The sequence below is a fragment of the Camelus dromedarius genome, chromosome 13 (assembly GCF_036321535.1).
Source record: "Camelus dromedarius isolate mCamDro1 chromosome 13, mCamDro1.pat, whole genome shotgun sequence".
NCBI classification, from domain to species: Eukaryota; Metazoa; Chordata; class Mammalia; order Artiodactyla; family Camelidae; genus Camelus; species Camelus dromedarius.
Window position 1 is genome coordinate 52722775 of NC_087448.1, and position 23972 is coordinate 52746746.

The following is a 23972-nucleotide window of genomic DNA, read 5'->3' on the forward strand; positions in this document are numbered from 1 at the left end:
CCCCAGGAAACTAATACAACCACTGCCCCCCACAAGTCATCTTTCCCACCCAGGGGCCCCTCCATATTGCTAGTGCTCTCCCAGGACCCTGTGCTGCAGACTTTTGGAAAAGAAAAAGAACTGACCATTTTTGAAGGCACCGGACTCCATTATGTGATACTTGGCATTAATCATCCCAGGTAACCCGCAGACAGCCCCCAGGAGCTATTTCTATTATCCCCATTTTAGAAATGAGCACGTGGAGACATAGAAACATTAAATACTTGCCTAGGGTAAGTGATGGAGGGGAGAGTCAAACCCAAGTCTAACTCCAAAACCAAAGCTCTTCCCACTATTTCCTCCTGCCTCCCTTTCCATTAAAAATCAGATAATTCAGTACAGTGCAAGTGGTAGGGCGCATGTTTAGCATACAAAAGGTCCTGGGTTCAATCCCCAGTACTTCCTCCAAAAATAAATAAATAAGTAAACCTAATTACACTCCCCCCCCGCAAAACAAAACAAACAAACAAACAAACAAACAAAAAACAGATACTTCAACCTTTCAAACCTTCCTGTCCTCTGACGTTTCTCATTTGCTTTTTGTCTCCTAAAGGAGACCCTCAGAGTTGCAAGAAGAAACTGAGAGGCAGGGTATTCATTTAATGAGGCTCAACCCCTACCTTCTGGTACCCAGACCCAGTACACTTCTCTACCTTGTAGAAATAGTCAAGGAAATCTCAGCCAATTAGACTGGATGAAGAAAATGTCAGGAAGAAATTGGGGAAAAAAATACAAAAACCCTAGGATTTACAGGATGTCTCTAAAATTGCAATTTTATGACTTTCAAGTGTAAATGAAATACAAAATATGCCAAGTAAATACTGCTTGGGAGAGAACCCTTGGGGGATCTGCCTTAATGAGTAAGTATGTTTTGAAATTAGCTTTCCATTGTCTATATACATCCCCCCTGTGAGCTTGAAAGTAGTTGCTTTCTTATTCATGAAAAGAATTTCCCTCTATTGTTTTGCTTACTCTGTTGGGAGGATGGTGCTTATAGAGAACTTTGGTTCAGGGAAGGCCATTGATGCAGAATCCATCAGTCAGAGCCAAGGTCAGAGGGCAGAGGTTGATGCTGTCAGGTCCAGCCCAGGGAGAGCCCCAAACCCAGAGAGTCAGATGACCTGATATCCTTGGATCCACAGAGGCTCGGTTGTGGGCCCTCTTGCCAGGAGGACTTCAGAGAAGAACCCCTGACTTAGTGGAGACTCTGTTGTTAAAGCGCCCTTGACTTGATGTTTTGGTAGGTTTGACCCCAGGTTCCTATATGTAGTTCTTGACCCTGAACATCTTGGTCTGGTTCACCACTTCATGCTAGATGTTCCCTGCTTGGCCCCCCTCACTCCCACCCCCACCCCCAACCAGATCCATTATCCACCTGCTCTAGGCCCCAGTTCTTAGAACTCTAAGAACTGCATCTTTAGACTCTTACCTTCTGGTTTCCATTTGAGCTCATCGACCTTTGGGGTATTTCTCACCCCAGATTCCTCAACACTGGGCCAAGTTTGGAAGTAAATGCATTCCTCTATCAAAGGCCAGAGTTGCTTTCTGGAAGCCCCATTCCCACAGCTACACGCCTGGCCTGGTTCCTTTAGTCGCTGCCTCCCCTGGCATCTCCAGGCTCAGCAGCGGTCATAGCTTCCTGTTGTTGCTGTCCTGCGCCCTTCCTCACCTGCTTCCAGTTCCTGTAGCTCTGCCTGCTCCATTGCAAATAGTCCCTTCATGAATTCTCAAGTGTACCATCGCTTTCCTGCTGGGACCCTGATGGAAATCTAGTATCTCCAGAATCTAACACTTCGGAAAATTCAGTAAAAAGTTCAATAAAAAGGGGGGAAAAAACTCTTTCCCTCCAGTCCTTTCTTAAATTTTTGACTCTTCAGCCTTTGGTTTATGATCTTGCGCCCAGTTGTTCCCCAGGCACAGAGAACCAAGAGGACAATGGCTTGGCCACAGCTACCCCTACTCACCCTGAAAAGAACTAGAACTGGAAACTACAGACATCCACATATCTAGTTCCCTAAGCCAGTGTCTGGATTCTGCCTAAAATATCAGGGGAAAAATGTGACCTGAGTGGTTGATAAGAAGGGAGATGTCTGTGCACGGAAGTCAACGAACTGATAAATTAGCAGTACATCCCATCTGGCACCAAAGGGCCATGGCAGTGAATAAAGCGGGCTTATGGAGGGGAATTCTGGACTCATACACACTGTGCTGGAGAGTTTCTCATTTGGCATTTTAACATGCTGACAAGCTGTGCTGAAAGGCCGTCTCATTTTCTGTTCCCATAATGAAATGATAAACGAGAGGTCAGCTGCCCTGGGCCCTTCTTTGGGAGAGGCCTTAAATGCTGAATTGGAACATCTGGATGAGGAAAGGTGACTAAACATTAGGACATATGAAGTTTGTTACCAGGGATTGGAACTAATCGGCAGTAAACAAAACAAAACAAAACAAAAAAACCAGGAGGACCACATTTATCTGGAGCTTCTGGTCCTTATAGGATCTATACGTGGGAAACAGGGGCTGCTGGCTCAATTGTAATAGAAGTTTTGACCTCTATTCCTCTTTATCCTAACATTTTTTACAAAAGCCTATATCAACCTCCTTATCTTAAAGCAGGGACATTTTCTGTGGCTTTTAGAAGAAAATCTCTGTGAATTACAATCCCCTGGTATCTTGTTGTTTGTGTTCCATTTGCTCTAAGTATTTGTTGAACATCAAGAACATTCTGATAAATTAGCAGTACTGCCCATCTGATAGGTCGGCATCCCTGGAGATGACAGGTTGGAGGAGAGGACTACCTTTGGCTTATCAGACATCTGGAGCAGGTCCATGCTGGGGACAGCAGTCAGCTGGGAGGGGGCCAAGCCCGAGTATGAATTCTGACTCTGCCACTGTTATCTCACCGTGTGACCTTCGCCTCTCCACATCTCGGTTCCCACATGACTCCAGTGGGATAATCCCTACATCACAGCATTGTTGGGAGGATTAAGTTTGGCAGCACTGGCCAGTACCTAGAATAGTCCCCGGCCCTCAGTAAGTGGCATCTGTAAGGATCGCTGACTGCCAAGCATCCTGGCATTAGTTGACCACGAAGACCATGGCGAGGGTGCAGGATGAAATAAATCACTTTTGTTTTCCCTGTCCTGACAAGGGAAGTCCCCTGGCTCTTGCTGGGTATAAAGCAGCCAAAACAGAGTGAGTCCTAAGAGCCCCCTTTGTCCCAACAGAGGCCTCATTTGTCGGACACAAATGCTGCTCTGGCAGTCCTGGGTGCCTGTGCCACTGTTACAAATCTGCTTGGGTTGGAGCTCCCCCAGTTCACTGCTGTGATGCGTCCAAGCTCCTGGGCTGCCCAGGCGCAGCTGTGAATTCATTCAGAGTGGCCCTGCCCACGGGGCTTCGGTCCCCACGGGCTTTAAATTCTGAGAATCAGCAGTTCATTTTGATGACCTCGCTCCTCTCTGGGTCGAGGTGGCCCAGAGGCCCTGATCTGCCAGTGGGTTAGATGACTTCTGGAGAGACTTCCTGGGTTCCAGGAGCAATCGTTACCAGGGTTGGAAGTGAGGGACCTGGCAGGATTCCTTCTCAGTGGCCACTCTTGGCTGGGGTGGAAGTTGCTGCTTTTGCTCTGTAAGTTGTTGAAGAGAAAAAAGGGGAACTTTTCACAGTTTGATAGAGGAATTCATTCTGAACAGTTCCTCATTCTGCTCAGTCGAGGACATCTGGAAATTAACTTCTCCAGCAGAGCATCCAACCTGTCAGCACATACCAGGGACCAGTGTGGATTGTGGGGATGGGGCTGCCCAGAACTCCATCTCGGGGGGCCTCGCCACCATACCCACATCTCCCAAGGAATCACCACTTCTACTCTCCTGCTTGGAGAAGGGTGAATGATCAGCAGGAACATAACCAGGAAACTACAGACCTTTACTGCAAGTGAATTCATGAGCTGTGTTTTTAAACACTTTTTTTAATTTTGATTTTTATTTTCAATTGTGGTAAAACACATATAACATCAAATTTACCATCTTGACCATTTTTAAGTGAACAATTCAGTAGCCTTTGGTACATCCGCGTTGTTGTGAAGCTGATTTCCAGATGCTTTTCATCTTGCAAAACTGAAACTGTACCCATTCCCCTCATCCTCAGCCCCTGGCAACCACCATTCTGCTGTCTCTATGAATTTGACTACTCTAGGGACCTCATATAAAATGTAGAATCATACTGTTTGTCTTTTTGTGAGCAATTTATTTCACTTAGCTTAATGTCCTCAAGGTTCACCCAGGTTGTAGCCTGTGTCTGAATTTCCTTCCTTTTTAAGGCTGAATAATATGACAAGTTGTCTTTTTTAATTGCAGTTCTGTTAGGGATCCTTTGAATATGAAGGAGAGCAAGGTTGGGTGGGGAAGACCCTTTAGGGTTTTTGAGGTTTTCATAAAGTCTACAGAGATTGAATCTTTTTCTGGATATGTTACCAGCATCCATATTTAATATCTGCAGTCCCATGCTGCTGGTCAGGCAATCAGTGCATCGTGATCACTGACGGTGTAGAGAGCCTTGGGTCATGCCTGGCCTTCTATGCTGAGTTCTCGCTTTCCCAGGGAGAGAAGGCCCGACCACAGCACAGTTCTCACATTTATTAGTAGTAAGACCCTTGACGAGTCACTTTACCACTGTGATATGGCATCTCTGGGAGAAGATGGAGATGGTATTAATGAACTCTCCTCAGGCTGGGAGGGAATTAAATGAAAGACTATATACTAAAGCATCAAGCATGGTGCTGGATCAGTTTTCAACAAAAGGGCAAAATTAAATATTAATACAAAGCAAATTAAATATGAGATTCCTCCCCTCCCAGCAGATTTCTCCCAGCAGAGAACCCAGAGACATCAGGCGCTCTTGAACTTTTTTGTGAGGGGCCCCCTTGAGAGTCACATCCATGAATACACAATTTGATATTGAATTTCCGGGGATTCTTGTATCTTGTGCTGCCCACCCATGGACTTCAGGCACAAGATCAGGGACCTGGAATTCAGACAGCAGAAGAGAAAGCATTCACAGAACAGATGACGTTTTGCACAGCATGAAGAAGTAAAAAGCAGCTTAGCGCTGTTCAGTGCTTAAGAGACACTAAGAGCGAGGGCTGAGTCAGGTGGATCCAGTCAGGAACACGCATTCCCAGACATTCAGAAATCTCGCAGGGACTCAGCACTTCCTTTTCATTATACTGCAAGTGGTTCGCCAGCCTTAACATTTCTCTTTCACTCACCACCCTTTGAAAGCGCTTATCCTCTCCATAGCGACACAGTGTAAGTACCTCTTGGTGTTTGTCTGCTGGCTGGTTGATTCCCTCGCTGGCCCAACCTTTATGCATTCTTCCTCATGTTGCATGCTTTGGAGGGCCGGTCTGCTGTTGAGTGCCTCTCCCAGGGCCCCACAAACACAATTCTTTTGATGAGACTACAAAGGAAAAATCACTCTTGCAATGTTTTAAACTTTCAGATACACCACTGTCCCATCAGGTTCTCAACTGATTTCATGTCACTCACTCCATATGTGTCTCTGTGGACGTTTGGCATGGCGTGGACAAACATGGCCTTGTGTTTCAAGGGGATTTGCTTTCAGGGGCTCAGATAGCTCTAAAATCCAGCCATCATCCTCTCCCACACACAGTTATCTGTCTAAAAATGAAGCCTGAGGGGACAATGCAAGAAACCATCAGTCTCCAGCCTGCCTGCCACCCCAGACCATTCTCCAGCCAGCCCAGGCCATGGGCATCTTGTCAGCAGTTATCCAAGTGTTAGCTGTCATTTCAAGCCCACTTCCACTGGCACCATTTCAACTGCTGTTACAGATACCACTTCTGCCCTCTCCCCTCTGGGGCCGGGTGTGAGCATTTTACTAAATTTCAGTATCCTTATAATCGCTGCTTCAAGTGTAGCATTAAAGATTTATATGGTAACAAAAAGCCTCTTGTCTAAGCAGGTAGGGGAAAAACATATAGGGAGTCTAATCTTCTAATTGCCTAGGAACCAGCAGGTTACCTAGCTCTCCAATTAGAGAGCCTTTGATTTAAGTCAAATAGCAAATCTATTACATCTGATACCTTAGAAGGGTTTGAGTAGCCATACTGTTATAAACTACTTAAAACGGCAGTAATCTGAAGAATCCAGGGTAAGATAAGAAACAAGTCTACTTACACGGCCAGAACAAATAATACAACTGTTCCCAAATATGTTAACCTTCCAAACCCCAACCATGGAAACAATAGCATCAACCAAAAGGATTTCTACTCTCTTTCCTCCAATAATCTTCATTCCAGCAAAGCCAGTTCTTCTCACTGGCAAGCAAGATAAGTCTTAAGGCTGTATGTTTTGTTTAATTTTGTTTCTAAACTAGCACTTTTCCCCTAATCACAAGGTACATTCATGTTTCATGGAAAAAGCTTGAGAAACAAGATGACAAAGTAAAGGTTACTTAAGATCTCACTTGTCAGCAACAGCCACTTTAATTGTTTTAATAGATGTCTTTCTTTTACATTTACATAGATAGATAATTTTTTACAAAAATTATGCCCTGATACAAAAGGTCTTTTGGTCTCCTGATCTGTTCATTTCATTTACAACATGTCATAAATATATTTCCATACCAATAGATAAACTCTCCTTAGTATGTTACCTAGTGGCTACACCCAGTTCCATCATTTGAATGTACTGTATTACCCTCTAGTTAGAGGGCATTACCATGTTTTCTGTCATAAACAAGGCTTTGATGGACATCGTTATATGAATATCTTAAACCTCATCTCTGACTGTTCTTAGGACAACCTCCTGGAAGGTTGCTTCCAATCATGAACATATGCGCATACTTCTAATCTCAGGCAATCTTCAAGTTCTTCCCTTGATTGTGTTTATTTAAGAGTAATTTCACCACCAAACAACAACACAAATGTAGATTCAAAACAAAAAGAACAAATATGCCTCCCACAGACCCAGAAATATATCAAAAATTAAGGTTGTTTGTTAAGGAAAGCTGTCAAGGCCAGACTAGAGATGAGCTATTTCCTAAGAAGCCAATGGAGAAAAGGAGCTATCTGCTGATGTTAATGGGGAGGTTCAAGAGAAGTCACCAAAACACAATTTCAGACTGAATTTCCAACACAGCCGAAAGCAAATGCTATTGAGGATGGTAACGCAGTTAGAAGTCACAGGTACACTGTGCAAAAACAATGCATTATTTCCAGTGAGTAAGACAGAAAATTGCAGCAATATGTGTAGATTAAATTGTCAAAGATAAAAATGTTAATGATATGAAAGGCATATCTGTGTGTTTGTTTCTTCCTATCCAAGTTAAGCACGCATACATTTAGAGTGCAAGAGGTTTTCAAGACTTATTACAGAAAACAGCAGTGGTCACAACCATTCTCTCTTATTATTTCCTTGCCAGAGGCAACCACTTTCTTATTTTTCCATTAACTTCTGTATTCCTAATAGCTTATTTATATATCTTTCATCCTAATATTTTTCTGGCTTTTTATTAAATTAGATTATTGAGTTTACTTCCTCACTTTTTCTTTTTGTTAGATAAAATCATTATACTTTGTCTTTCCACCATGGAAGATGAGAACTTAGCTCTCTTTCACTACATCAGTACATTCACACATGCTCTCAGTATATTACCTATCAGTCTATCTGTGCCTGTGTGTGTAACTTTGGTTAGATCAATACTCGTTGATTCCATTATTCCATGATTATTTTCTGCACAATTTTGTTTTCCCAAGAGTTAATCATTATTCTCTTGGTTTGTTTAGTTTTGTAAGTACTCACTGTTGAGTCAGTCTCAACCTGTCCACCAATTTAGTCAAGAACTGTTTACAGACATTCAATTGTCTGAATCAAGACATTCAGATACATCGACTCCACTGTCATATCTATCTGGAAGTTCTCTCTCCTGGAAACCTGACTGTTCCAATCGATCTGGTTTGTCTCAAGCCTCACACAGGTGCCTTGCCCTAGTCCAAGAGTCCCTTCATGTTAGAGCTTCTGTTCCCTAAAACGCACATTGTCCTTTTCCTTAATTAATTCTTCCAAGAGATTTTCAACCAAGTGTGCTTGGAAATTAAACATTTTGTGAGCCAGAAAATATTATCATGCTACCCTCTCATTTGATATTTGACTAGATATAGAGTCCTAGTCTAGAAATAACTTACCTCAGAATTTTGACAGCATCAACCCAATACTGCTCAGATTTCAGAATTCCTCTTGTGAAACAAAGCCGTTCAGATTTCCAACCCTTTGTAGTTTATTTTTCCTCCCTAGAAGCCGATGGTCTCCTCCCTTGGCTTTAAGTAGTCTGAAAATGAATGATGGTGTACCTTAATGTGGAGTTATTTTCACCCATTGTTCTATGCACTTCATTCTGTGAAATTTTCTCGAATTAAGGATGATTTCATTCCCTCTATTTTTCTAGTCTTCTCTTTTCTCACTTTTCCCTCACTCCTGCCTTGTTGTTCCACTTTCTGAGCTATTTTGCAACTTGATCTTCCAAACCATCTAGTGAGTTTTCCATTTCAGCAAATGTTTTTAGTATCTTAAAACTCTCTTTTATTTCCTTGATCTTTTTGATAGCATCCTCTTCTTGCTTCATTGATACTTTCTCTGAGAATATCAATTATATTTTTATATGTTTTCTCATATGATCTCTATTTCTCCAAGTTTGTTTGTTTGTGGGGTTTTTTTGTTTTGTTTTGTTTTGTTTTGTTTTGTTTTGTTTGCTATTTGTTTGTTTTGGTCTCCATCTTTATTTTTAAAGGCTTACCTCAATCATCTAGTGCTCATTGCTTGTCTGCTCATATTTAAGAGCAAAGCATTAAGCTCTGCTTGGAACTTCTGAGCACATGGATGGGGCTTATTAGATATGGGCTTCAACGTAACAAGGTGTGGCTGGGCCATTACCTTACGGAAACTCTGATATTCATATCTTTAGGTCTTTTCTCTTGAGTTGATCAAATTTCCCTGAAAAGGATTATCTATTCTCCTGCCTCGAGATTATAGGTCTGGCTGTCAATAATCCAGAAGCCTAGTTAGGGAAGAGATCTGGGAGTCAGTCCCCTTTTTCTATAGGATCCTAACTGTCAACTGTGCCTGGTATTTCTGCCTCTTTTATCCTCTCTAGAAAATAACATTTATCTTCCTCTGGAATGGGTGAATATTCCCTGCGCTACATAGGGCAAGGGAAGATATCTAGAAATCAAACGATCTCTTAAATGGACTTTTGACCAATATGTGTCTAGTCTCACCTTCAAATCCAATTCCATAAATACCTATATCACAGATTCCTGTCCTCGGAAAAATTGGGCTGCCTTTCTGCTCTCCCCACCATTGGCCTGGGATTCTGCCCCCTTGGGTCAGCTAAGTTGGTCAGCATTCATCCAAGTGCTTACCAGCTTCCAAAATGTGTTGCTGTTTTCTTTTCATTCCTGTTGGGGTTATGTCATGTAAAAATACCATCATCTTATTGGGGCTTCAAAGGTAGAAACAGAGGTGCATATACTCCTAGAAGCAGAGAATCCTTTTAAGGAAGAGAAATCACAATAGGAACAACTCTTATCATGAAAATTCAAAGGGCAATAAAGTTAGGGTCAGGTAAGGATATGAAGAGAGATGCTTCAAGCTTAGCTTTCTCCTAAAGAGTGAGTCATGGAGGAAGAGGGAACACCTGACGATAGGAAATTAGATATGGACGAAACTTTATTATACTGTGTGTTTTTATCTGTCCCAACCAATAAAAACAGCTACTATTTTCAGACTGCTTCTGTCCTAGTATTGGTATAGATGACTCACCCATATTAACTCACACGATCTTCATGAAGCTACCATCCTCATTCTCCCAACAAGAATTGGAGAAGGTAAATTAACATAGCTAAGATTATAGCACTAAGGAGAGAGGATTTGAGCTCCAGTCGTTCTGACGCTAAACTTACATCCCTGGGCCATATTCAGAACGTGACACTCATAGGCTATATTTCTAATATTATTCTTAAAATTGACCAGATATCTGTATTTTTCCCCACAGTTCCTCACCACCTCACTCCCATTAACACTTAGAGTCATGTGCTTCATATTTCTTATTTTCCTTGTTGGACTATTTGCTTTCTCTCCTTTGTTGGGAGGCTGCTTTGTTTCCTTTAACTTCTTGTTCTTCAATTAGCCCAGATCCATTTCTCACACAGGGTGATCCGGGTGTGGTTCTTACCAATGTTTGTGGATAATATAACTCGATCCAAATATTACTTTATAGTTTACTTTGAGAAATTTTTAGCAGGTTAGAAAGAAAAAAAACTTGACTTTATCTTTCCCAAATATAAGAGAATAATAGCTACAGGACAAGAAATGATTTCTTTTGTGTATTATTTCCAACACAGAAAATGAAAAAGGTTTTGTCTCTGAGCAGTTTCTGGTCCCTGCTAGGATGAACCAGAAATTATGTTCACTGGTACTCTGGTTTTATACCTTTTCTTCAACTCTTCCTTAGGGTTTTGGATTTTGCAACTCAGGCCATCTTGCTAGGTTAACACATCTTCCCAGAATTAACACTTTAAGATGGTAATACTCTGCAGTGGGTGTGATCTAGTATAAGGTTGATGAACCAATGTCACCCCCTCCCCCAATTCAGAGGGTCACCACTGACTCTTCACAATGGCCCTAGGCACCCTTGGGTACCATGCCAGGCCTAGGGAAGGGAGAAGGAAGAACACAAACATAAGAAGAAAAGATAAAGAGAGATAGAAGAAGGGAAGGCAAGAAGAGATGGAGGAAGGAAGAGGAAACAGAACGAAACAAAGCTGCCCCTGGGTGAGTGGGGCTAACCTAGCCTGGGGAGAGGCTCACAGTGTGTCTCTGGCTCCACATCTGGGTTCCTCCTGGGGACTGGGCAGGCCATTCCAGGTTCAAAGGACAGGAGTCTTCACCTTTCATTTTGGCCACAGTATGGTTTCCTCAGTTCTTCTCTCATTGATTTTAACCCATCCTACCTGCCTTTCCACTTCAAAACTCAGTACAGTTTTCTCTTGGTATCCGCGGGGGATTGGTTCCAGGACTCCTTCGGATACCAAAATCCACAGATGCTCAAGTCCCCTGTAGCATCAAATGCCATCAGACAATTAATACAGTCAATAGTTTCCCATACGTGGATACAGAGAGCCAAGCAGTGTCTGGGCGGGATGTAGCCCTTAGATGTGATTGGTACAGCCCACAGAGCATATTTAACATGGCATTCGAATGCCTTTAGACAGGTCTGCTCTTAATGCCCCAGCCTCCCCGTGCCTGGTTACATCCTCCACTTCTCTTAGAGCTTCAGTGGCCTGCTTGGCTTTTGAATGCCTGTGAGTATGTGACACTTGCCTCATACCTGGTGTGTCCTCCTGAGTATTGATTCATGTGCCCGTATTCTTCATCTCCCACCACATAGTGATTTTGTTGAAGGCAGGAGCTCTCAGTAAAGGTGCCTCCCTGCTGTTCTGCCTCATCAGCGCTGTAACAGAAACCATGTGTGTATTATATTAGCTGTCATTTATTGAGATCCTAATATGTGCCAGGCTCTGTCCTGAACACTGCCCATGTGATGTCATTTCATCCTGAAACACAGCGAGATGGGGACAGATGAGGAAACTGAGGCGCAGAGTAGTCAGCTTGGCCAAATTTACCACGTGGAAAACCCAGGACTCCAATCCCTTCTGATGTCACAGCCTCTGTGCTCAATCATCACGGCCAAGGTCACTTGCTGCCATTGGCCGTGGATGTCTCCAGAGTTAATTAAATTGGGAAAGTCATAGGGAAGATGGAGAGTTGAGGTCTCTAGATTCTAATCTCTGTTCACTCAGTTCCTTAACTCAATTCCTCTCCGAACAAGGGGCATTTGAGACAAATAATTTTTTGGTATCCTATCTCTAAAATAAGAAGAACAGATCATGCATATCCATCTATCACCCAGGGAAGCCTCGTGTTTTTTATGCATCTCTTCACTAACAACCTGTCAGGATTGCCACTCTTCAAAAAAAAAAGGTCAGGAAAAAACACTTGGCAAAATCAAAAGGCATACATTTCAGGTCCACACAAAAACTACTAGAAATAATTGGAGAATTCAGCAAGGTAGCAGGTTACAAGATTAACGTTCAAAAGTCAGTTGCATTTCTTTACACTAATGGTGAATCAACAGAAAAAGAAAATAAAGAAACAATCCCCTTTCAAATAGCACCCAAAGTAATAAAATACCTAGGAGTAAATCTAACCAAGGAGGTGAAAGACTTATACACGGAAAACTATAAAACACTGATGAAGGAAATTAAAGAAGACTTTAAAAAATGGAAAGATATCCCATGCTCCTGTTGGAAGAATCAATATTGTTAAAATGGTCATACTGCCTAAGGCAATCTACAGATTTAATGCAATCTCTATCAAATTACCCGGGACATATTTCACAGAACTAGAACAAATCATAATAAAATTTATATGGAATCACAAAAGACCTAGAATTGCCAAACCATTACTGAAGAAAAAGAAAGAGGCTGGAGGAATAACTCTCCCAGACTTCAGACAATACTATAGAGCTACAGTCATCAAGACAGCATGGTATTGGAACAAAAACAGACATGTGGACCAGTAGAACAGAACAGAGAGCCCAGAAATGAACCCACAAACTTTTGGTCAACTAATCTTCGACAAATCTTCATTGCAAGAATATACAATGGAATAAAGACAGTCTCTTCAGCAAGTGGTGTTTGGAAAACTGGACAGTAGCATGTAAATCAATGAAGCTAGAACACTCCCTTACACCATACACAAAAATAAACTCAAAATGGATCAAAGACTTAAACATAAGACAAGATACAATAAACCTCCTAGAAGAAAATATAGGCAAAACATTATCTGACATACATCTCAAAAATGTTCTCCTAGAACAGTCTATGCAAGCACTAGAAATAAAAGCAAGAATAAACAAATGGGACCTAATGAAACTTACAAGCTTCTGCACAGCAAAGGAAACCATAAGTAAAACAAAACGACAACCTATGGAATGGGAGAAAATTTTTGCAAATGAAACCGACAAAGGCTTGATCTCCAGAATATATAAGCAGCTCACGTGATTTAATAACGAAAAAACAAACAACCCAATCTAAAAATGGGCAGAAGACCTAAACAAGCAATTCTACAAGGAAGACATACAAATGATCGATAGGAACATGAAAAAATGCTCAGTATCACTAATTATCAGAGAAATGCAAATCAAAACTACAATGAGGTATCACCTCACACCACTCAGAATGGTCATCATTCAAAAGTCCACAAATGACAAATGCTGGAGAGGCTGTGGAGAAAAGGGAACCCTCCTCCACTGCTGGTGGGAATGCAATTTGGTGCAAAACAGTATGGAGATTCCTCAAAAGACTAGGAACAGGAATAGACTTGCCATATGACCCAGGAATCCCGCTCCTGGGCATATATCCAGAAGGAACCCTACTTCAAAATGACACCTGCACCCCAATGTTCATAGCAGCACTATTTACAATAGCCAAGACATGGAAACAGCCTAAATGTCCATCAATAGATGACTGGATAAAGAAGATGTGGTATATTTATAAAATGAAATACTGTTCAGCCATAAAAACCGACAACATAACGCCATTTGCAGCAACATGGATGTTCCTGGAGAATGTCATTCTAAGTGAAGTAAGCCAGAAAGAGAAAGAAAAATACCATATGAGATCGCTCATATGCGGAATCTAAAAAACAAAACAAAACAAAAAAACAAACAAAAAAATACAAAACAGAAACAGACTCAGACATAGAATACAAACTTGTGGTTGCCAGGGGGACAGGGGGTGGGAAGGGACTGGGATTTCAAAATGTAGAATAGATAAACAAGATTGTACTGTGTAGCACAGGGAAATACATACAGGATATTGTGGTGGCTCACAGCAAAAGAGAATGTGACAATGAATGTATGTATGTTCATGTATAACTGAAAAATTGTGTTTTACACTGGAATTTGATGCAACATTGTAAAATGACTATAACTCAATAAAAAAATGTTAAAAAAAAAAGCATATCTTTCAGAGCAAAGAAGTAGCTTACTTTGTAAAGGTTTAGGATGTGTTCCTGGTTTTTTTTTTTCAATGAAGTCTTTGAGATTTGCAGGAATGTAACATATCAAATATAAGCTATTAGAAAGTCCAAAAGTTTTGCAGGACGAAAACATTTGGAATTGCTTTTGAAGGCCAGGTATTTAAAGTCTCCAGCATAATGACTTATTAATAAAGCTCTCCACTGCTCATAAGTGAATGTTATTAACAAATCCTATTTAATCAGTCAATATAATCTGATTAACTGGAATAAAAGAGGCATCTAGATCCCCAGTAATTCGCTGAACTTGCACAACATTAAGGGATGTCTATGCTGCAAACCCAAGTAAAAGCGTTTTTTGAATGTGTGTGTGAGAGTTCTGACCCAGGCCCAACACCTTTCCCAGGGGGCTGTTAGCTTCTGGATTCATCCATCCATCCCCGCAGCAGCCTTGGTGGGGGCCCTGTCTGATCTCGCCACCTCCTGCTGGCAGGATCCCTTCCCTTCCTCTGCCCGCCCCCGTCCTGAAGTCACAGAACTGCAATCCCCTCAAGGCCCACTGAAGCCATGATGGAGGCCAGGAGGAGGTGTGGGTGGAGTGGGGAGGGCAGTGGAGTCAGAAGCAGCCTTTGTTGGAGCCACAGGGACAGAGAGGCAAGGTGGCCACCTGGGACCACCCCTTGGAGACTTCCTGCAGCCAGAGCAGATCAGGATGCCTGTTCCTGGCCCCGGAGCTTGGAGCCTGTGCATGTTCCGTTCATCTCCACAGTCTCTGGGGTGGTGGGGGGTGGGGGGGTCAAGCAGACAGCTGCTTCACTCTTCTCAACCCCAGGTTTGGGCCATCACTGGTGGAAAAAAATGGTAAGAATCAAGTTAAAAGGCCCCATGAATATTATTTTAAGATTCCCCAAGTCCAAGGCTCTGATCCACTTTTCCAGCATATTTACCATAATCCTTTGTTTCTCCTTTCATGTTGCCACCAGCTCTGAATTTAATGTTGTGTCCCCTGCGCCTTTGCTCCTGCTTCTCCCCAGAACTAAAATGTCCTCTTCTTCATGCTCGGGACTGTGTAGGGTCAGTGGGGAGGGGGCTGCTGTTATCACTCTTTCCCCAGGCCCCTCTCCTTTGATTCTTCTTAAAATTTCAGGCCAAGTCTCATCTTTGGGGCTCATTCTGACCACCTGACCTGTAGGAATTTTTGTTCCTAAGCTCTGATGCTATTTCAGGGAGTCATTTATTTAACTTGCAGTGAGCCTAGGTTGTTTGCACTCTGAGGATACAGATTAAGAAAGTATGGTTCCTTCCTTCCGTGGGCTTCCAATCTAGTGGGGAAACATACTAACTCAGACCTGGTGATACCCAGCACGGAGATGCTGAACTAGTAGCATGAATATAGTCATGGAGAGCTTCCCAGTGGCGGAAGAAAGAGTCCCAGTGACCGTCAGCATTCGGTATGAAATGCACTGACCGTGGGTACCCGTGGCATAGCTTCATGGTGGATTCAGCCATGTTCTCCTTTTACTTAATACACTTTAGCATACAGTTCATAATATTTTTATTTGGATTTTTTAATCTCGTAATAAATGACCCTTCTTTTCCTTTTGCTTCTGGTTCAGAAGCTCTTGGTCCTACACATATCACCAGTCACTTGCATGTGACTTGCTGGGGCTCCAATTTAGGATGTAAACAGCCACTGGGAGGTAACAGTAAGGTTCCTGAACATCGCCATCTGTGGCCACGTGAAGGTGGAACAGGAAATGGCCAGGCTGCCTCCATTTAAAGGAGGAGGTTGAGCATGCCAGCGGCAGTCACCCACCACCCTCCTTCCCCCTCCACATCCCACTCCCAGACGATCGAATTCCTGGCTTAGAAAAGCTGCTCTTCAAAAGCAGATCTGCAAGCAAGAGTATTAGGAGGAAACTTCTCCAGCAATTCAAAGGCTGTGCATCTCGGGGTGCAGTATTTCTCAGAAGGGCAGGTCTAGGGTGAGCAAAAAAGCTGTCACCCCTTGGGAAAGCTTTGGTCTTGAAGAAGGTTGCAGGAAGGATGCTGCAGAATGGAGTGGCCACTTTTTGTTTGAATAAGGCAGCTTGCAACAAGAGGACAGATTCTCAATATGTCCTGGAAGCCCCTTGTGCCTGGTAGCCCTGTTTTTGGTGCTAAGGGTGCTGACCACACCCACCTTCAGGAATCAGGAAGACCACTTTCTGGCCAATGGTACTAGCAGGGGAGGGAGGAGGACAGCCCTGAGTCTGTCTGGCTCTTGATGAACGTGGATAATTGACACTGAGAAGACCTGTAATTGCACCAGGCAACCAAGCATGAAGAGAAGAACAGTCCCCAGGCTCCATCGAGGTGCTTGACTGGCCCAGGACACTTGATCGGTAAAGACACTACCCGGGCCATGATGTACCCCTTCGACAGTGTCCTGGTCTGGTTTAGGTAGCTGGGCTGTGTTACACCTGTGACGGGTCAAGTTTCTTCGCTGCGAGTCATTTCCCTGCTCACACACACGGAAAAAATTGATCAGACGCCTGCCTGTTGGGTCATCGCTGCCTCTTGTCCCACAAGGTGATGAGCACATGGCTTTGTCAGGCTGTGAATTTATTGGATTAACTACCAACGGACAAGGAAACTAGGCTGTCCCAACCTCTTCACTCCTGATGATGAAGACAGAAATAGCTTACATTTTCATCATGCTTTTTTCTTTCATTCTGCTCTTTAAATGATGTGCTGTGAGGTAGAGATATTAATGTTTTGATTGGGAAATTGAGACTCTGATTATGTACATTAATCAGACTGAAAGTCTAGAGAGAAGTTTTATCATTTGATATCGTAAGACTTGGGTTTCTCGCCTTGAGTAGAAATAACTAGTGAGGGTAAAATTAAAAACTGATGACATTCTCTTATCTAACAAAGAATAGTAGTGAGAGTCATGCCCATAATTAGAATTCCAACATTCTTTTGATTAATTAACACATCTGACGAATTCCTATAGGATACACAGCACAAACTCTAAAATTGTAGAGGCTTCTGACCCAACAAATACCTCTCTCTGTCTCTGTCTGTCTGTCTGTCTCTCGTCCTCTCTCCCCCCGTCTCTCGGGAGCCAGCTACCAGACACGTTCAGCAGACCTCCCAGCCTGTGAGGACTCATTCTTCTCCTGAGGCCTCATGCCCTGGATATTAGACCGAGAAGGGTCAGCGTTTATTTGTCTTGGGCTGCTTTATTTGTGCAGGCTGTTTTCCTGAGGTAACCCAAAGCGTCTCTGAAGGAGTTCAGGGAGAAGGCGGGGTGGGGGCGAGCTCTGGCCCTCCTTGTCTGAGCCCCGGCTCCCAGGGAGAATGCCCTCATTTGTGTAAAGGCCTCCACAGGCCCCAACCATGGATTGTTTATTTACATTCAAGGAACAGATATTGCAAAATGCAAACCAAAACCAGCAGGAATTTAGACGGCAAAGTTCTGGGTGGTAAGGCAGATTCTGTGATGATTTCACAAGCAGGATTTAGAGAGGATTCCATCTGAATACGAAATGTTTTTGAGAATGGACGCTCCCTTTTCTCAGCACCCGTGTGGTTCCCTCAGTGTTTGGATTCCGGACCCCTGTTCTTTCCTGCTGCAGCTCTATCTTGCTTCCAGTTACTGGGGGCTTCCTGGATGCTCTGTTTGCACCAGGCACTTTACATACACCCCTCATCTAATGATCACAATCCAATGAGGCAGGCGCCATTCCTGTGCCTATTTTACAAACAGGGAAACTGATACTGAGAGAGGTCAAGTCATTTGCTCAAGGTCATAGAGTGAATACAGACCCTGGAGTCCGTCTGACTTTAGCGCCCTGCCGTGGACCACTGAGTTTCACTGCCTCCCCAAGAGACCACTGCTTCCTGGCTTCTTTTAAAAAAAAAAAAAGTTGCTCTTTAACTTCTAAATTGATTGCATTTGTAAACAGCATGCTATAGAAACACATATCCCCCCACTTTTATTTTTAAAATGATTGCTGTAGTAGTCAGGGTTTCTCAGCCTCAGCACTACTGACATTCGGAGCTAGATAATCCTTTGTTGGAGGGCTCTCTGGTGTATTATAAGATATTCAGCCACATCCCTGGCCTCTACCTACTACGTGCCAGCAGAGTAGCACCCCTCCTCCCAAGCTGTGACAATCAAAAATGTCTCCAGATAGGGCCAAATGTTCCAGAGTGGAGGCAAAATCACCCCTAGTTGAGTGTTAGACCCAAAAGTTATTTAAAAAGGGCAATGGATTTCAACTCCTCCTTTTTCACAGTCCCCATCCACTTACTCCAGAAAGTATTTTCCACCTTCCCTTATGTTAGAGTATCCCAGAAGTAAGGGCACATTCAACTAACCCTCAAGAAAGGAGCCCAAAGACTAAGGAGGAAAACATCTATGATTTTGGTGGGCAGGACAGCTGGGAAACAGGTCTGTGACCAGCACCAAGACGGCCAGTGGAGTAGCTGACACAGGACACGGCTTCACTATTTGACTGCTTGGGAGTACATAGATTCTAGACTCTAAAAGGTGTGTTGTGTGTTGTTGTCATTGTCACAAGTCCCAGGACTCTTAGGACTGTGGAGAGGATGTTTCGATTTATGACATGACAGAAGAGATACAAAGTATTGCAAAAGTGCTTAGGCTAATCCTGCTACTATTCACCCTAATCTAGAGATTTGTCATCGCCTTATATAGTGGGACTGAATACAACTTTTGGAGGTTGAATGAATAGGGGATGCGTCCTCCTATTCCTTAGGAGAACTTTTGGAAACTACCCTATAGAGGCTTTATCTGGGTGTAGGTTCTTTCAAAAAATAGACCCTGAAAGAGGATTTACATGCTAGTGGTTTGTTTGAGAGGTGATCCCAGGAAGCATGGTAAGTAGGGGAAGCAAGGCAGGGAAGGGAAGAAAGCCATCAAAGGGTACTTTAACAAATGGGTTAACTCTGTGAGCAACTATGCCTCTGCCCCCCTGGGCTCCTCTGGGAGACTGTGTATGACACACCTTAGGACTGTGACACCAGGATTAGGAAGCTGGAATATCTATCTACCAACTCTCATCCCTCATTGGTGGACATCTCCTGGGGGCATGAGCCCCAGGGCACCTCTGGACATGCCATACTCCTGGGGACAGAGAAAGCCCTCAGTCAGAGAGAAACAGGCAGGTGAGTCGCATCAGTTACTGATGGCTGTATAACAAATTATCCCAAAACTGACTGGCTTCAAACAACATACATTTGTAATATCCCAGTTTCTGTGAGCTGGGAGTCCAGGTACAGCTGAGCTGAGGGATTCTGCTTGGGGTCTCCCATAGGGTGCAATCAAGGTTACAGCTGAGCTGCAAGCATCTCAAGGTTTGGCTGGGGAGGATCCAACTCCAGGCTCGCTCAGGTGGCTGTTGGCAGGATCTAGTTCCTCACAGGCTGGTGGGCTGAGGGTCTCAGTTCCTTGTTGGTCAAAAGTCTCCTTGCCACACAGACCCTCGACTGGGTGCTCACAACATGGCAAAGAGTGCCTTAAGAGAGGGCAAACAGGATCAAAGTCACAGTTTTGGTAACCTAATCTCAGAAGTAACATCCCATCACTTATGTTGGAGTCTAGTCATTAGAAATGAGTTGCTCAGTCCATCCCATGTTCAATAGGTGGGGGTTACACTAGGCATGTAACTAGGAGACCCCCAGGGAGCCATTTAGAGGGTGTCCTCAGGAGTGGATGAGAATTGCCCACCAAAGCTGTAGGTGACTTCTGGGCTGAGACAAAGGAATGCGACCAGGACACTTGCATCTGCCCTATGGATATAACTTCATGTTGTTACATTATCCCTGGTTAATGGGAAACATTCTAGTTGTCTACAAATTGAGAGGCCCTGGAATACAGTTTTTTTTTAATTGAAGTAGAGTTGATTTACAATATTATGTTAATTTCAGGTGCACAGCATTGTAACTCAGTGTTTTTGCAGATTATACTCCATTATGTTATTACAAGCTAGTGTATATAATTCCCCATGCTAAACAGTGTATCCTTGTTGCTTATCTATTTCACATATAGCAGTTTGTATCTGTTAATCTCATTTAAAAGGTCAGTATTTCTATAAATGGGGACACTTCATGAATTTGGTGCAGACTGACAAATTTGAAATGGACTTGAACCAAGTAACAGGCACTGTGCTAAGTTCCAAAGACACAGAGTTAAATCCTTAGGGAGGCTACTATCTGCAGGGGCAGAAGGTGGGGGGACAGAAACCTGGGGTTGCAGAACAGGACCATATGTGCTAGATATAGAAACATCAAGCTGCAGCACCCAGGAATCTAATTCCAGCTGGGTGGGAGGAGGTGATGGAGAAGATCTGGGAGGTGGATTGGAGAAGGGGTGACACTTGCTCATCTTCCCACTGTTACAGAACACGGTTTCCTCTCCCTCCCTATAGGATGATCCCCTGTAGGGTCACCAACATTCTTACCATGTGCCTCTGTATGCTTAATCTTTCCTGAAGACTCATTCTCAGGCCCTTTCCAGATGAACCATGCTTTAGGAGGGACACTCTGCCCAGTCCCTGAAGAAAATCAGGAATAAAGGTGAAAAAAATAAGAAGGAACAGAATGGCAGAAACAACACACCCCAAACACATCAAATGACAAGCAATTCCCCCTCCTCCTGCCTGTTATTGCCCCATAGCAGACTCTGCACCCCCGCACCCGGGCCATCTCCACCTCCCCACTCTGGACTGTGCGCGCCCAGGTGTGAATCTAATCGCCACCTGCCTACTGATAATATTCAAACCACAAAAGCCTCCAAAGCAAACAAGTCCCTGCTGGGAAAGCACTTTCTTTCCCCCTTTATTTAAGCCAGGCCTTATCTTGAAGCTAAATCCATTATCCTGGACATTGGAATGAAGTCCAACACCTGATGAATAACCCTGTTGCCTAATCCCCGCCTCTTATCCGTTCAGGGCAGCCCCAAAGGTGAAAGGGGAGGGAAAACTGAGTCACGGAAATTAATGGCAGGACTCTACAAAGCTGCTTGCCTCTTTGAGCAAAGCCACATCTGATTCCTCAACACCTGTCTTCTTCTTCTCTTCATTCATTTTCATCGCCTTTGATCTTCTATTTTTTCTGTTCTTTTTTTTTCTTCTATCCATTCCTTCTGTTTATAATTCTTTTCATTTTTGAAAACTTAGCTTCTCATCAGTCACTCTCTTCAGAATGTGATTTAAATGAGTAATCAATCAACAACGAATCATGACGTATGTGAATAACAGTAGAACTTATTAAAGGCTTTAAACAATCATTTGAAGATTTTCACGACAGGTCGGTGAGGACAGGGGAGCTGGCTTCAGAAGGACCCGGGGATCACCAGCCTGAAAGGGATACTAAGAACCCCCAGGTAAGTGCCACTTACTGCAGCCCTGCGCGTGGGTCTTCCAAATCACACCTCACATGACCCTGCCGAGAAGAATGCGGACTCTGTTTTACAGATGAAGAAATGAGACTTGGTTCAGCCTCTCTTAAGGGGTTGAGCTGAAAAACTAAACTCTTATCTGTGTGGCTCCAAAGTCCATGCTTTTTCAACTACACTGATAGCCCAAAACAAACAAAAGAACGCTACTATATTTCAGGATCCACATTTAAGTTTAAAATCCTTTTATTTTACCACTTTTTCATTCACCCCCTCACATCCTCTTATCCTTCTTTACCTTTACTAAATCACAAGGCCAATCATTAAATTCTATGGTCAATCAAGATCACTCCATCACATATACTATACACACTCTTTCTCCTCTCCCTGAACTCACTTGTCTCACTTGGCAAGTCTCCCATCCTGGTAAAACCCAATCTCCACCTACCTGAAAACTGCAGCCAGACAGCTGACTGTAGCTGGAGAAAAGCACACACCTGGGATGAGCACACACTCCAACGGGCCACCCTCAGTGGGACCCAGCGTCCCACAGGCTCCCCTGGTCCTCCCCTCCCGCTGCGTGCCCTCGCCTCCAACCTCACACTCACCCCTACGCCTCACTCCGGGCTCGTGCCCATGCTTCCTACTTCTCCAGCGAGAGCTCCCTGGTCTCCCTGGCCGCATCCACCTCCCTTTTATTATTGCAGAACCGTCCTGCTGCTCCCTGAGAAGTGCCTTCTATGCCTGCCTGAGTCCGTTCGGGCTGCTATAACAAAATACATAGACTGGGTAACTTATAAATAGCAGGAGTGTACTGCTAACAGCTCTGGAAGCCAGAGGTCTCCATGGTCGGAGAGCCCACTTCTGGGTTGACATCTCTTTGTAACCTCACATGGCGGAAGGGGATGGGGAGCCCCACAGGGTCTCTTTTAAAAGAGCATTAATCCCATTCATGAGAGCTCTACCTTCATGATCTCTTCACCTCCCCATATCATGACACTGGGCACGAAAGTGAGGGAGGGGGACACACTGAGAACACAGCCATGCCCCCTGCCCCACCCACGCACCTGGCTCCAGCCATCCTTCATTCTTGTCTTCTGCATCATCAATGTCTCTCCCTACTGAACCATTCCTATCAGCATTCAACACACTGTTGTCTCGTTCCTCTTAAAAACCCTCTTGACTTTGTTTTTCGTAGCTACCACTCAACCTCTCTCCTTCCTTATTCCGTTTAACTTCTCAAAAGAGCTGTTCACAATCTTTGATACCCCTACTCCCTTCTCTTTCCCTTATAGACCCACACTAATAAGACCTTTGCCCCCGCTTTTCACTAAAACCAGTCTTGTCACCAGTGAGCTCACTTCCAATCCAGTGCTCAGCGCTCAGTCCTTTTCTTCCCTGGCCTGTCAGCTGATCCTTCCCTCCCTTTCAAAACACCCCCTTCTCTTGGCTGGAAGGACTTCACACTCTCTAGGTTTTCCCGGAGCTCACCTGCCGCTCTACCTCAGTCTCTTTTTCTGGTTCCTCCTTATTTCCCGGACCTCCTAATGCTGAAGTTCCCCAGCGATATCCTTTGTCTTCTCTTTTTAATTGACTATCACTCCCCTGTGAGCTAAATCAGTCCAGTAGCTTTGAAAACGTCCAAATGCCACAAGCTTCAAATTTACATCTCTGCCCTGACAGTACATCAGCCCAGACATTTCTCCCCTGAGCTCCAGGGTGACAGATATATCTGCTCACTCAGCATCTTCCTGTTCCTGTCTAACAGATATTTCAAAGGTGGTATGTCCAAACCCGAACTTCACCCATGTCATCCCCACCCCCTGCAAACCTGCTGCACCGTGAGTCTTCTCCATCCCCATTACTGGCCATTTCTTGTTCAGTTGTTCAGCCCCCAAACCTGCTGTCACACTAGTCTTATATTTTCTTCTCAAACCCTACATCCAGTTCAATGAATCCTGCCTTCTTGTCCTTTAAAATATATCCAGAATTTGACTATTCCCAAGCAGCTCCATGCTACCATCCTGCTGTGAACCATTATCATCTCTCTCCCAGATCTTTGCCACAGACTTTGGACTAGTTACTCTGCCTCTGCCTGTGCTCCCAGCAGTCTATTCACAACACAACAACCACAGTGAACATTTAAAAATTCAAATCAGGTAGATGGCACTCCTCTGCTGAAAATCCTCCAATGTCTAAAGTGGTAAAGGCCAACGTCCTTTAAATAACCAGGGATGCCTGTGTGCTTTGGCCTGTTACCCCTTACTCTTTCTGCCGCACTGGCCCTCTTCTGTTCCTTGAACATACCAGGCATATTCCCACCTCAGGACCTTTGCACTTGCTGTCTCTCTGCATAGGAGCACCTCCTACAGCTATGATATAGCTCAGTCCTTCCAGTTTTTGCA